The following is a 13399-nucleotide window of genomic DNA, read 5'->3' as shown; positions in this document are numbered from 1 at the left end:
CAGAGACACACTTATACTATACTAAGGTCCTATTACCCCCCTGAACTTATTTTATTAATAATTTTTTACCCCTTTTTAGCCTACGTGGCACTATCTTGTGGGCCCAACGATGGTTGACTTTTTTTTTTCAAACTAGTGCCACGTAAGCTAAAAAGGGGTAGAAAATTACTTATAAAATAAGTTCAAGGGGGTAATAGGACCTTAGTATAGTATAAGTGTGTCTCTGGAATTTCGGGCATAGGTTGAGGGGGTACTTGTGCATTTTCCCATTAATTTATGAAAACTATTTCAAATTAATTAGAGAAAAAAAGTTTTGGTTAAATTTATTCGAAACTTATAAGAGATGAAGAAAAATTTTGTTAAAATAAACTACCATAAAGAATATAGTTCCTTTTTTGGGGATTTGATTTAGCTAACCTTAAGATTAATTAGCAAATAAGCAAGTAAGAGTTTGAGAAATCAATAAATTCAATAGAGAGAGCGAGGGAGGGATATTTATTCAATAGAGATTTGGTTTCACTCTACGCTAGCTGATTAAGAGTGGGTTTACTACACGCAAGGTTTCCAAGTGGACAACTCGAGTGAGAAAGCTACGCGGTCACACAGAAAAAGATTCAGAAACCCACACATATGTCAACTCTCCTAATTTTTGAGATTTTGAAAAAAAATGTGGTGCGCAAAACACACCTCGCGTATACGTGTGATTGTGTGAATTTTTCAGAATTGGAGAAAGTACGAATGAAATGAAATTCATAAAGCAGTAACAAATATACAATTTATATAAAGAAGTAACAGAGAAACATTTTAAATAAACAATAACAAATAAGCAGTTTGTATCACATAAGCATGAAAAATAAAGCAAACAAGTAAGCATATGTTAAAAACCTTAATAATTAACCTAAGTCTGTTATGATTAGAACCTATTAAATCCCCAGCAAAACGTCATATCTGTAATACCGTAAATTTACTATCTTTAGAAAAATCGTTTTTTGAAATGTTCTAAACATAAAATAATTTGAGAAAAATACTTAGAGAAGAGTCACCACTTAATTTTTTAAGAAATTAAAAAGAACTTAATTTTAAAAGAATTTTACAGATAAATCTTTAAAATTCAAAGAAAATGGGTAAGAGGTTCTCACTTACGCTTCAAGAAAGTTTTTAAGGCATTTGAAACACCCTCTAACACGTGTTTATCCTACGACTTAGATTAAATATATTTTGACTAATATTTAGAAAATAATTAATTTGAGAAATAAATTAAACAAAGAATAATTTTTAATTTTTAAGAAAAGGGGACCCCAATTAGTTTGATGAATTAAATTATGAAAACTATTTTAAATTAATTAGAGAAAAAAAGGTTTTGATTAAAGTTGAATTTGTTTTAATAAAATTAAACTAACATAAAGAATATATTTCATCCGTTGGAGATTTGATTAAGCTAACCTTAAGATTAATTAGCAAATAAGCAAGTAAGAGTTAGACAAATTAATAAATTCAATTCAATAGACAGAGTGAGGGAGGGAGATTAGAGCCTATCTGATCTTTGATCTTGACCCCATTTCCCTGTCCTAAACTATTATGGAGGCTGCTCAAAAATTCAATGGGATTTGGGCCAATCATCTTCCAAAAGGTGCCTAAACTTTCATCATATTTTTGCACCCATTTCTTATTTTTGTATACAAACTATATATTGCCCGTATATCAGTGTATTTAACTTCGTTTTTAACTCCCAAAACTAGTATTTCTTGTCTTCGACATGTATATCGCAGTTTGAATCTATATTTCAGCACCTCAACCTGTATATCATTTGTATACGGTTGAATACGACATGTGTACAACCTATTTAACCTTCCAAGGCTTGTTTCAGCTTTCAAAACTCAAATAACGATGAAGTCCAACTCGATAAGAAGGAGAATGCAAGAGATAGGAGTTGGGTCCATGTTGGACTTCACCATACATCACACAAATCAAAAAAAATAAAAGAAGAGGAATTAGAGATGGACAAAATCCAAAAAACTTAGCATAATATTAAAATCACAAGCAAAGAATCTAAGTGGTAATGCACGTAGTTATTATGAAATAAACCACCAACTTTATTTTATTTTATCTATTCATAAAACACAAGATCACTTCAACAAATATAAAAAGAAAAACAATTATTAGTCACTAAAGTAAGTGCTAATGTATGGAACTAACAAACAAGACACAACTTTATGCCATGGCAAGCATTTTACAAGTAAAGAATGCACATTGATAAAAATTATGCATTAGCAATAAGAGCTGGATAAATTATTAGTTGTAATAGCATATGTACAACAACATTCAAGTGAAATAGCTTAGAAACGAGGATTAGCAAAGACACAAAAATGAGTTTAAATAGCTATTTATATCGTGATTCTCATATTTAGCTTAGAGTTAAAGAGCGAAAAACATGGCATCGAATACAGGTTATCAATGCGTATGCATAACCTCCACGACTTAACTAATACAAGTGTAGAAGTTTGAAACTTCAACAAAATGCAGTTATGCAAGCTAGAAAATAAGAATTGTGACAACTTTAGTTAGAAAAATCATCTTTGAACCAAGTTTATTTATTATTGAAACTGAATGCATTCTAAGTCTGTTAGAACAAGAACTCAACTAAATCTATCCATAACACGAGATTAGGCTAACATTGATACGAATCCATGATACCAAATCCTAATACAATAATTAAACAATAAATCCTAAAAAAAATCAACCTGTCCAAGTTTTTAAACAAAAATAGAAAGTTGTCAATATGAAAGAAACATAACACACTTTAGAAAAAGAATTGCAAACTCGTATGCAAAAATAAGAAATAAGTGGCAATACACACCCATTCTATAATCACAACATGAGAGAAATAATTACAAAGCTTGATGAGAAAAACTTAAATAACTACACAGAACTTCAAACGTGCACCTAAAGTTAGCAGAAGAGTAAGAAGATAAAAAAGTTTTTACCTTTTTAAGGGCAGCGATTGGGATGACGAGCTTAATGATGAAGCATTCACCACTACAAGTGAGATTTCGACGAACCCCGATGAAATCCCGATGAGATGAAAAGAAATTCCTAGAAATCTAGACCTAACTTTCGTGGTTTTTGTTTTTATATTATATCGATAATATATTCATCGATCTACAATTACAACTTCTAAAAATTTCTCGTAAGATCGCCTTCTCTAAACACAAAGAAAAAAATGATCTTAAATAGATGAAGATAGGGGCTGATTCATTGGGGGAAAACGGGTGGATTTGGATGAATTCGAAATTCAAAATACTAAGAAATAAGTTGTCTATTGTATCAATTTTCAGTGGAAAAGAAAGGAGAGGAGAGGAGTACGCGATTTGCTGTGGGATTTTCGATCAAGCGACTGTCGATGTTCACGTTTCGCTGGATTTAAGCTATTTTATTGCGAAGAAGACAAGTTAGAGGGGTCTGGGTCGGGTCACGCGCATTGTTCTCATTCACGAGTTAAGAAGACGCAGAGATCAGATCTATTTTGGTATTGATGTGTATGTTGCTGCTGGTGAAAATTATGGCTAGGTCTTGAATGAATTGGGTTTCTTTGATATTGCTGTTGTTAGGGGTGTACATGATCGGGTTGGTTCAGATTTTTCAAATATCAAACCAAACCATTTGTGAAAACTTTTTAAATTTATAAACCAATTCGGTTTTTTGAGTTTTTCAACTTAGGTTTAGTTTGGGGTATTCAACTGAACCAAACCATTGTGTTAAATTTTTAAATTTATAAATCAAACAAAATTAATAAACCTCATATATTTTCAGATATTTGGATTTTTTTGATATAGTTTGTATACAAACATATAATTAACTTATGCTCCAAATATTTTTTCGTCCAATCAAAATAGAATTATCTAAGCAATTTCTTTATAAAAAAAATAACACAAAAAATGAGATGAGTACTGATGACACAAAAATATTCACTAAAAATTAATAATGAAATCATCATATAAAGAAATATTGTAAAGTCATAACGAAAATAATCATAATTTAAAAGTACTAAATCATGCTAAAATAAGTTTAATAAATATTAGTTACATTACTAAATATTTAAGGTAAATTAAAATTAGATTATATATTTTAATTGTCTAAACTAATGTAACACTAAAGAACAAATATTCAATATTATTGTCATTTTTACACTTCGTTTGGATCAATGTTACCCATTATTTCATAATGTATTGTATTATATTGTACTCTATTGTACTGTATTGTATGGTAGATACAATGTTTGGCTAAATTGTATTGTTTGTTGTTGTTTAGTAACATTTTAATTGTTTGGTTTAATTACATCGTATTGTATTATAATTTATAAATTTACTTAAATATCCTTAATTATTCTAAGGTAGGAGGTTTGACTTGATTTAAATAATTAAGGTAAAGGATAAAATAGTATTTTAGATATAATTGAAAAAAGAAATTAAGTAACAATGAGAACACACCAAATTGGTTGTTCCATTAAATAGGGGTTTCATTGTTACGTAGCAACGAAATTTAACAATAAAGTACAATACATTTTAAATAACAATCAAAACAAACATTGTAGGTATAGTAACAATACAATACAATGGATAATAATTATCCAAACATAGTGTTAGTATTGAATTAGTTTTCTTTTTGCAAGAGGATTAATTTGATTTTGATTTAAGTTATATTATAATTTCAAATATCTATGAACTATATCTTTATTGGATCATTCTGAATTCTTAGTTTTAAACTTCAAATAGCATATTAAAAGATAAAAACTATAACATATATTTTAAAATTATATCAAAGTAAATATTTTTATGTATAAGATAAATTTTAAATTATATATATAATGTCGGGTTGGATTGGTCTCGATTTATTTTTTTAGTTAAAACCAAACCAACCAAGATATAGTCGGGTTTTTTCTGTCAATACCAAACCAAGTTGAACCAAATCACTAGTCGAGTTTTTCGATTTGACTCAATTTGCAGTTTGGTTCGATTTTCGATTCGACTTTATGCACCCCTAGCAAATGTTATTGTTATTGTATTGATTTAAAGATGAGTTTCTTTAGTATTGAGATACTGGGCCAAATGAATTGCTAAAAGTGGGTTGGGGATATTGTATGCTTTATTGTTGAAATGGGTTGGGCTGGATAAATTGTGATTGGAATGAGATTTTGGGTTGAGTTTTTGCTATTAAAATGTATCTATACACTAGAAGAAAATTGTGAATTACATGGGGATTTTCCTGGGAATTAGTATGAAAATTTGTAGGAAAATAAGTTTCCTGCAAATTTTCATACTAATCCTAGCAAAATCCCCAAGTAATTCACAGTTTTTTTGTAGTGATAGGCTGGGAATTGAGATCAAGGAAGAGTAAAATTACAAGTTAGCCATATATTTGATTTAGTGAATATAACTAAAATTTAGACAAGAAGAAATCATATTAAATAATTAACGAGCTCCTTAATTTTAAAGAAAATAAAATAATTAAATAATTATAAACTAATAATTCGAAAAGATAAAACCTAACATAAATATTAACTATGGATTAAACTAAAACACTTAAGTAAGAAATAAAATCTTTTGAGATGATATTTTGAATATTCATAAAATATACTAATTATATTCTAATTATTATTTAAAAAGATACAACTATAAAAAAAACTTGCAAACTATATTTATTTATTTAATTTTTTTTTATAAAATTAAATATTTTAAATCGTTTGAAATTGAAGAAGTTTGATAATTAATTTATATTGTGGAAGGTCAAAATTGGGTGTCAACAGTTGTCGCTCGTTTGACTTGAACTGATGAAAGAAATTCGAGGTAAATGAAATTGACGAATCCAATTTTCACCGACCACATCTTCATCTTTAGGAAAGGAATTTTACGTACAAACTTTAGAAAATTATGGTCGAACCCTGGTATCAGATTTCCTACATATCTCAGGCAATATGAGAATTCAGGTCACTTGTAGTTCGATACACTTGATTTGACACATGATTATGAAAGAATTCAAAAGTTATGCCGATATCGAATTATGAAGAGATTGGAATACTCAAGAAAAAGAATTGAGAGATGATATCAGAATACAATCGAGTTTTCAACATTTAGCCCACCTAATATCCTTAGGAATCAGGCTGTTTGTAGTTCGACTCGATCGATTTGAAAGGAAATATATTATACAAGATAACCTTTGGTTGTAGAGGAGTGACAAGTAAGTCGAGTATGAAAAAGAGGATTGCAATAATTTAGCCATAATGTGGAGCCCTTCACAACCTTAATTACATGAACATAATTTTCAAAACTTTTGGTTTATTGTCACTCAGATTAGAAAAATTGCATCCGGTGAGAGTGAAAAGTTTCCTGGATGCGAAACTGAAATTGATAAACCTAAAGAAAAATGACATGCCTTATGATAGGGGTGTGATTTTGATCGTGGTGGGAGTCGTTCCTTAGCTCGTGTCCTAAGAATTTGATACTCCTCTTTGGACTATGTCCCAATTCGCTGCTAAGAAAAAGTTCCACGTTGTGTTGCATCCTTTTTTATGTCGTTCGCACGTGTGGTTGATTTGAGAGTTCATCTTTTTGGATGCTCTTGGCAAAGACTGAATAAACTTGTTAGTAGAAACTGCAATTTAAACTGAGAATTGCTATGTTTTACCATATCTGGCACTTCTTTTTTAAAAAAAAAAATTGTTTTGACGTCAGCCTCCATCGATTTTGACGTAGTAGATGATGAATTGATATGATATGACATGATAATGATTTTCTCGATAATGTAATATTGGAGTTGGGAACCAAAATAAGCCACAAAAATATAAAAGTAACCAAAATAAGTCACTATTTTAGTAAGTAACTAAAATAAGCTTAGTGGAAGAAAAAGTTCCACCATATCCAATAATTTAAATGTTATCCGTTAGTGTCATAACGTTTATTTTTAATATATAACGGAACTTTTTCTTACACTTTATAAAGTGGAACTTTTTATTCCATTTTATAAAGTGAAACTTTTGATTCCACTTTATAAAGTGGAACTTTTTATTACACTTTATAAGAAGAATATTTTTCATGTCTTGAAGAAGCTTTTTCAGTGTTGTCATATAATTATATTGATTTTGATATATCATTAAAACGGAAAAAAATATTTCATTATGTATTTTTATTTTTTTTATTCTGAATCTTTCAATCTTTATTTAAGGACGTTTATATATAGTTGATAGCACCTACAACATAAAGTCTTCTATATTTGTTCATTTCGATCTAAAAAAATGTCTTCTACACCTAAAGTTAAAGTTTCATTTTATTGGGATGACGAAATTATACATGACATAAATACCGTTTATTATAATTGTCCTCCCAAACACAATGCTAAATATCCAATTAATGTCCGATATCATAAATTTGTTTCATCAATTTATAAAAGAATGGGTATAAACAGTAAGAATTATAATTTGATTATAGTCGGAAAATACCCTACTTCATTTTTATCACAAGGACAAGTAAATTTTGGAGAGTGGATTATCTATAATGACGAATCATTGACCGACTTTTTGAGGGTTCCAAATGACTATATAGATCAAATTAAGTTAACAATACTTGAAATCTATGTTAGGAAGGAGCCTAAGATTAGTCAACAACGTTCTCCTTTATCAGTCGATGTTCATCCCTAATTAGAAAATCGTAATAGCATTGATGGATTTCGAATCAATGAAAGTGATCGGTAATGCTCAATTATTATATTTCGATTATTGTTTGTTGATTTTGTCAATTATTTATTAATTTATATTATTTATTATTCTTATTCTTATATATTTTATAGCAGTTTACCTCAACAAGATACGGATATTGCTCCAAGTTATGGACTAAATAATTATTTTGGTCAGTCCTCACACTTTGAAATGACGGAAAATGTTGGGACATCCTCAAATTTTCATGTCTCGCCTACTTTTGATGCAGATGATTATCTCTATGTCTAACACTTGTTTTTTTTAGTAAGTTAATTCATGAGCCAAATATTTATATATTTTTTACATACATAGGGAAAATATTACACAAGATGTGATCCTGTGAATATCGATGATCGTGACCTTCCTAATTACGGCTCACCTTCAGCTAGTGATAGTGATGATTTGCCTAATGCTGAGGAATCAGGAGATAATGTTCCATTTGAGGCATCATCTAGTGATGATGATTTTTTGACTCCCAATCGATCGCCAAGACTAATGTCCATGAGTCCGTTTCGTAATTATGAAATTCCTTATCTTGATCATCTCCCGGATAGTCCAGATATCTTTGGTGATACACATGATGAGTATACATCACAACGTACGTGGCATGACCAGAAGATTTCATGAATGATGCTATTTATATTGAAAAAGACATTTTATTCAATTCAAAGAATCAGTTGCAAAGAGCAGTTAAACTTCTACATTTGAAGAAAGCAAGGGAGTGCTTTGTTATTAAATCGACAAAGAGATCATGGCGACTTGTTTGCAGGCGTGTAGAACAAAGATGACGATTTAGATTGACTTCTTTTATTGATAAACATATTAACATGAAGAAAGTTGGAAGATACATTAAAGAACATACATGTGATTTGGGTACGTGCCTCGAAGGGCATTTCAACTTGGATGTTGAGATGGTTTCTAAGTCCTCCGTGTTGATATAGAAAGAACGCCAAGGTACTATTTTATCCCTAGATGATTTTTATTTAATAAGAAAATATTCATTTTTTATTTGATAATTAATATTATTATTAATTTTAGGTTTCCCATCAAAGACTGTCAAACAGTTGTTCTTAAAGCATATGACATTTCAGTAAGTAAAAGAAAAGTCTATCTTGGTTGCAAGCGGGCTTTTGAAAAAGTTTATGGTACTTGGGAGGGTTCTTTTGCCGAGTTGCCGAGGTTCATGGAAGCTTTGAAACAATTCAATCCTGAAACAATAGTCAATTGTATGTTGATAGCCAAGACACATATTGGTGCAGAAATAGTCAAACAATAACATCCACCATATGGGAAAATTATGGAAGATTTGTTGATATTTTTTCGAAAAAAAAAATTATCAGAAAATGTTTCAACTTAAAGCTAGACAAAAAGATACATTTTTGTGTATTTTATGACATAGATACTTTTATTTTGTCTTATATTTTACGCTATTCTGCCTCTTAATTTATTTTATTTTATTTTCATATGATTTTGAAGTAGTGTTACTATTAAAACTTTTATAGCATGTGTAAACCTAATGTTTTCTATCAATGAATTTAGATGCCTTCCTAACCAAAACTAAATTAAGTCTAAGGTTGAAAGTAAATCAAACCAAAACCACATTCTAAAAAAGATAAAATTTCCCTACAAGTACAAGGCTGCAATCTTACCTATTTTTGCACCTAATGCAACAAATATGAGTTGTATGTTGTCGGGTTGTGCTACTCCAAAATTTTGATTTGTTTATTGTGGGGCCTCTTCAAACTGTTAGATTGGGACCATCTTCAAAGTGAATTTTTTTTTGGGAGCCATGAAAAGGAAAGAGAGAGAAAGTGAAGGTGAAAAGGTAACTTTTTATAAAGTGGAATAAAAAGTTCCACTTTATAAAGTGGAAGAAAAATTTTCGTTCTATATTAAAATTAAACGTTATGACACTAACGGAAAACGTTTAGAAAATTGGTTATAGTGGAACTTTTTTTTCCACTAAGCTTATTTTAGTTACTTACTAAAATAGTGGCTTATTTTGGTTCTCAACTCGTAATATTGTTGATGACGTCATTTCATTAATAGGTTAATGCTACTACATTGATGATCTATTGATAGGATGAATTTTGATCTAATGGAAGGATGATGTTGTCGAAACTTGATTGGTAAGATGATGTTGATCTTTTGGCATTGGAAGAAGCAATGACATTCTTGGCGGTTGAAGATGCAATGACCTTCTTAGGAGTTAAAGATGCAATGACCCTCTTGGTGTTTGAATGCAATAGCCCTCTTAGAAAATGAAAGTGTTGGCCTCCTCAACGTTTAAAGATGCAATGATCCTCTTGGTAGCTTGAATGCGATGGCCCTCTCGGCGTTTGAAGATGCAATGATCCTCTCGGCATTTGAAAATGATGTCCCTCTCGGCATGTGAAGATGATGGCTTTCTCGGCGTTTGAAGATGATGGCCCTCTCGGCGGTTTGAAGAAGCAATGACCCTCTTGGCATTTGCATATATTATGGTTGTTTTACAAAAAAATATATTGTAAAGGTAAAAATGACTGAGTATCAAAAAATCAATTAATCTTATGATTCAAGAGAATTCAATTATTCGATTTAACAGAGTCGCCATTTGATTTTTAGTAAAATCAAGAAAACTTAAAATTATTTTCAAAACATATGAAACAGATAAAAATCAGTTGAAAAGGGTTCGAAATTCAAATTTACATTCCGAGAAGGTGTTAGGCCCTTAGAATGTCTGCTAACTCGCGGTTGACCGGCAATTTGACTCAAAATGACTTTGACTCTTAAAATAACTTTTAAATTTTTTTTAACTAAGTTAAATAAATTCAAATTTTTTACTTACTCATTTATTATTATATTTTTCTAAAATTAATTATCTTAAAGAGGAAATTAAACTATAGAGTTATTCTAAAGAAAATAATTTAAACATTTGACAGAACTAATAAATAGAATAAAGACTAAGCAAATCTATATGTATAAGTATCTGTATATTATTAAATATGTAAAAATAAAGAGAAATGGCTATCGTTTGAGAATTAATTAAATTGGAATAAAAATGTTAAACAATAACAATATATAAATAATGAGGGAAGATGAGAGTAATATTTGAACTTGGGCCAATTTGCCCAAATTCCACGAAATTGGGCTTTCATCCCACTTGTCTTATACTAAAATGCCCACAAAATGAACTTAGGCCCAAGTTTGCTGGACCTGTGGAAATCCTTGGGCTTTTGGCTCCTCTTTTCCCTTATTTTTCATGATATACAGCAAGTGTATATTTGACGTATACATCATGTATACGGATGATTTTGAACCTCTGGGTATTCAGTTCATGAAGATTTTATATTTCCTGCTTTTTTAATCTGCAGTAGAAACGTTTTGACCTGTATAATGTGTATTCCAACTGTATATCAGTGTATACATCCAGTATATCGACCTGTTCTTCAACTTTTGGGGGCCTTAAAAAATAACTTTCAATGAGCAAATGCTGCTTTTCGACCTGTTTGTCAATTTTCCAGGGGATGGGTGACTCGATAATAAAGGATTGAGCCTTCGTGGCTCAATCAAGAGGTCACAAGAAAAGAAAATAGAGTCCAAATGGACTCGAGAGGAGTTCACATGCAACAAAGCAAAAGAGAGATTTATTAACGAATTCAAATTTCAATGAACTGGAGAAGAGAATGCATTTGAAGAATTATAATACTAACTCAAGAAATCAAATAAACCGAGACAAGAAGGAAAACAAAGAAAACTAAAATAATAAAAAATCATAATATTAAGGTCTTGGCTGATTTCATGTAAACATGAAACAAATCATAATATTGGGCATGTGACCCAAGGAAATGTAGTTTGAAAAATAATCTTATTTGAGGGACACTTGCAGGTTCACGTAAATGGCTAAAATTGTGAGTGGAGCATAGGCATAGCACAACAAAACACTTAAACGATCATACAAGTTAAGAACATCCACACAAGGTAGTCAAGATGGAGCAAAAACGACAAGAACACTTATCGCAGCAAACTTAAACAACTACAGAAACATGGAAAGCAAAATGTATGTACGAACAATGAATGAAGGAAAAACCGATCAACATAATTTTATATGCTTGCAAAATTTCCAAGGAACTAGTTGGAACCAAACATGGGTAATTTAACAGAGAACTTGTAACGGCAACATATAGGGCAATTGTAAACACCAAAAGGTAAAACACTAAGACAGTATCCTTGAGGGCTAATACTGCCTTGCAGTGACACCAAACCATGACGAAAATCAAACCGAACGAATATTGTAATAACTTGATAGCATTTCGATGTCGGTTAATAAAAACAAGTGACACATGAGTTTGCTATTTTATAACATTTCAAAAGGCGAAAGGGGTGAACCATAGGCATCAAAATTGAGGATAGTAACGGGGAATCAGAACGCTATGCATTCCGGAAAAGGAAAAAAAACAAGACATGTTTTTCGACATAGACTCAGCCAAAACAAACCAACACAAATCAAACGGACCGCAAGAAATACAATTCATATGTCAAGATAATGACAGATACAACACGCAAACGTAATATGATGTCAATATTAACAATAACACAGATTCAACGATGTTTAAGGAACAGGTCCAAAAGAAGAAACACAACAATATAACACTTAAACGGACCTCCGAAATTGGAGTCCATATCAGGACCAACTCAGGAAAATAAACTTCATGTTAAAACAATATCATCCTACTGGTAACTCAAAGATGAACAAATACGAGACAGAGCTTTCCTAACATTGAAAGCAGGACTTGAAGAAAAGACGAGAAGGATGTTATAAGGAGAAGGATGTTACCTTTCGTAGTGCAGCAAACATGGACAACAAATAGGGCGAGTTCATCCACCACACGATCAAACAGGGACAACAAATTGAATTCTTCTCCTATTCTAGAGAAACACCCTTTTTCCAGATTTTGTTCCATTCTTGAAGAGGAAAAGGGAAGTCGACGGCTCGGATTCATCTTCCGTCCTTGGAGCTTGACGTGGAACGATCTCCCAACTCCAAGAACAATCTCGCGTTCCCCTGCAAATGCAAAACGAAAGGGACAGGAGGAAACGGATAAACAGGGGCAGTGTACTATCGTTGAACGTTGCTGCCATCGTCTTGATACATTTGGGCCTCTTCTTGTCGTGAGTGAGGAAGGGTGAAATAAAAGATGGGTCGGGTCAAAAGGGTGGAGGCTGGATAATTGGGTAAAAAGTGTTTGGGTTGGGGCGGCTGACTTGGGATGGTGAGGGAATGGACTACTGAAAATTTGAATAAATTGAGCTGAATTTTAAGGAAAGTGGGCTCACTATTGGAGAATAGGCCCAAAATTGAGTTAAGTTAGACATTAAAGATGGATTAAATTTAATAAATAGTCAAATTGAGTTAAGATAACAAATTCCGCTAAATCTTAAATAAAATGAATTAGTATTAATTAATCAATGAGCTTCCTAATTTTAGCAAAAAATAAAATAATTATTTTAATAGTAAAATAGTGATTCAAAATATAACCATAATTTAAACTAAACTAGTTTAATAGAATACTTACTAAAAATTAAAATATTTTGAGATGGTTTTTTGAATAATCATAAAATATACTAATTATATACATAATTATGGAATATATATATATATATATATATATA

General features: G+C 30.9%; 1 long non-coding RNA gene across 1 annotated transcript; it reads right to left on the bottom strand.

The window, feature by feature from the left end:
* Positions 1 to 10754: 10754 nt before the first annotated feature.
* LOC114076365 lies at positions 10755 to 12903 on the bottom strand. The gene is made up of 2 exons (XR_003577206.1): positions 12564 to 12903; positions 10755 to 11115 (listed from the first exon to the last, which is right to left on the bottom strand). It is a non-coding gene; the product is annotated as an uncharacterized LOC114076365 (long non-coding RNA).
* Between the last annotated feature and the right edge of the window lie 496 nt (positions 12904 to 13399).

Source organism: Solanum pennellii, chromosome 1, assembly GCF_001406875.1.
Source record: "Solanum pennellii chromosome 1, SPENNV200".
NCBI lineage: Eukaryota > Viridiplantae > Streptophyta > Magnoliopsida > Solanales > Solanaceae > Solanum > Solanum pennellii.
Note: the sequence above shows the minus strand (reverse complement) of the source record. Positions and strands in the feature narration are given on the sequence as shown.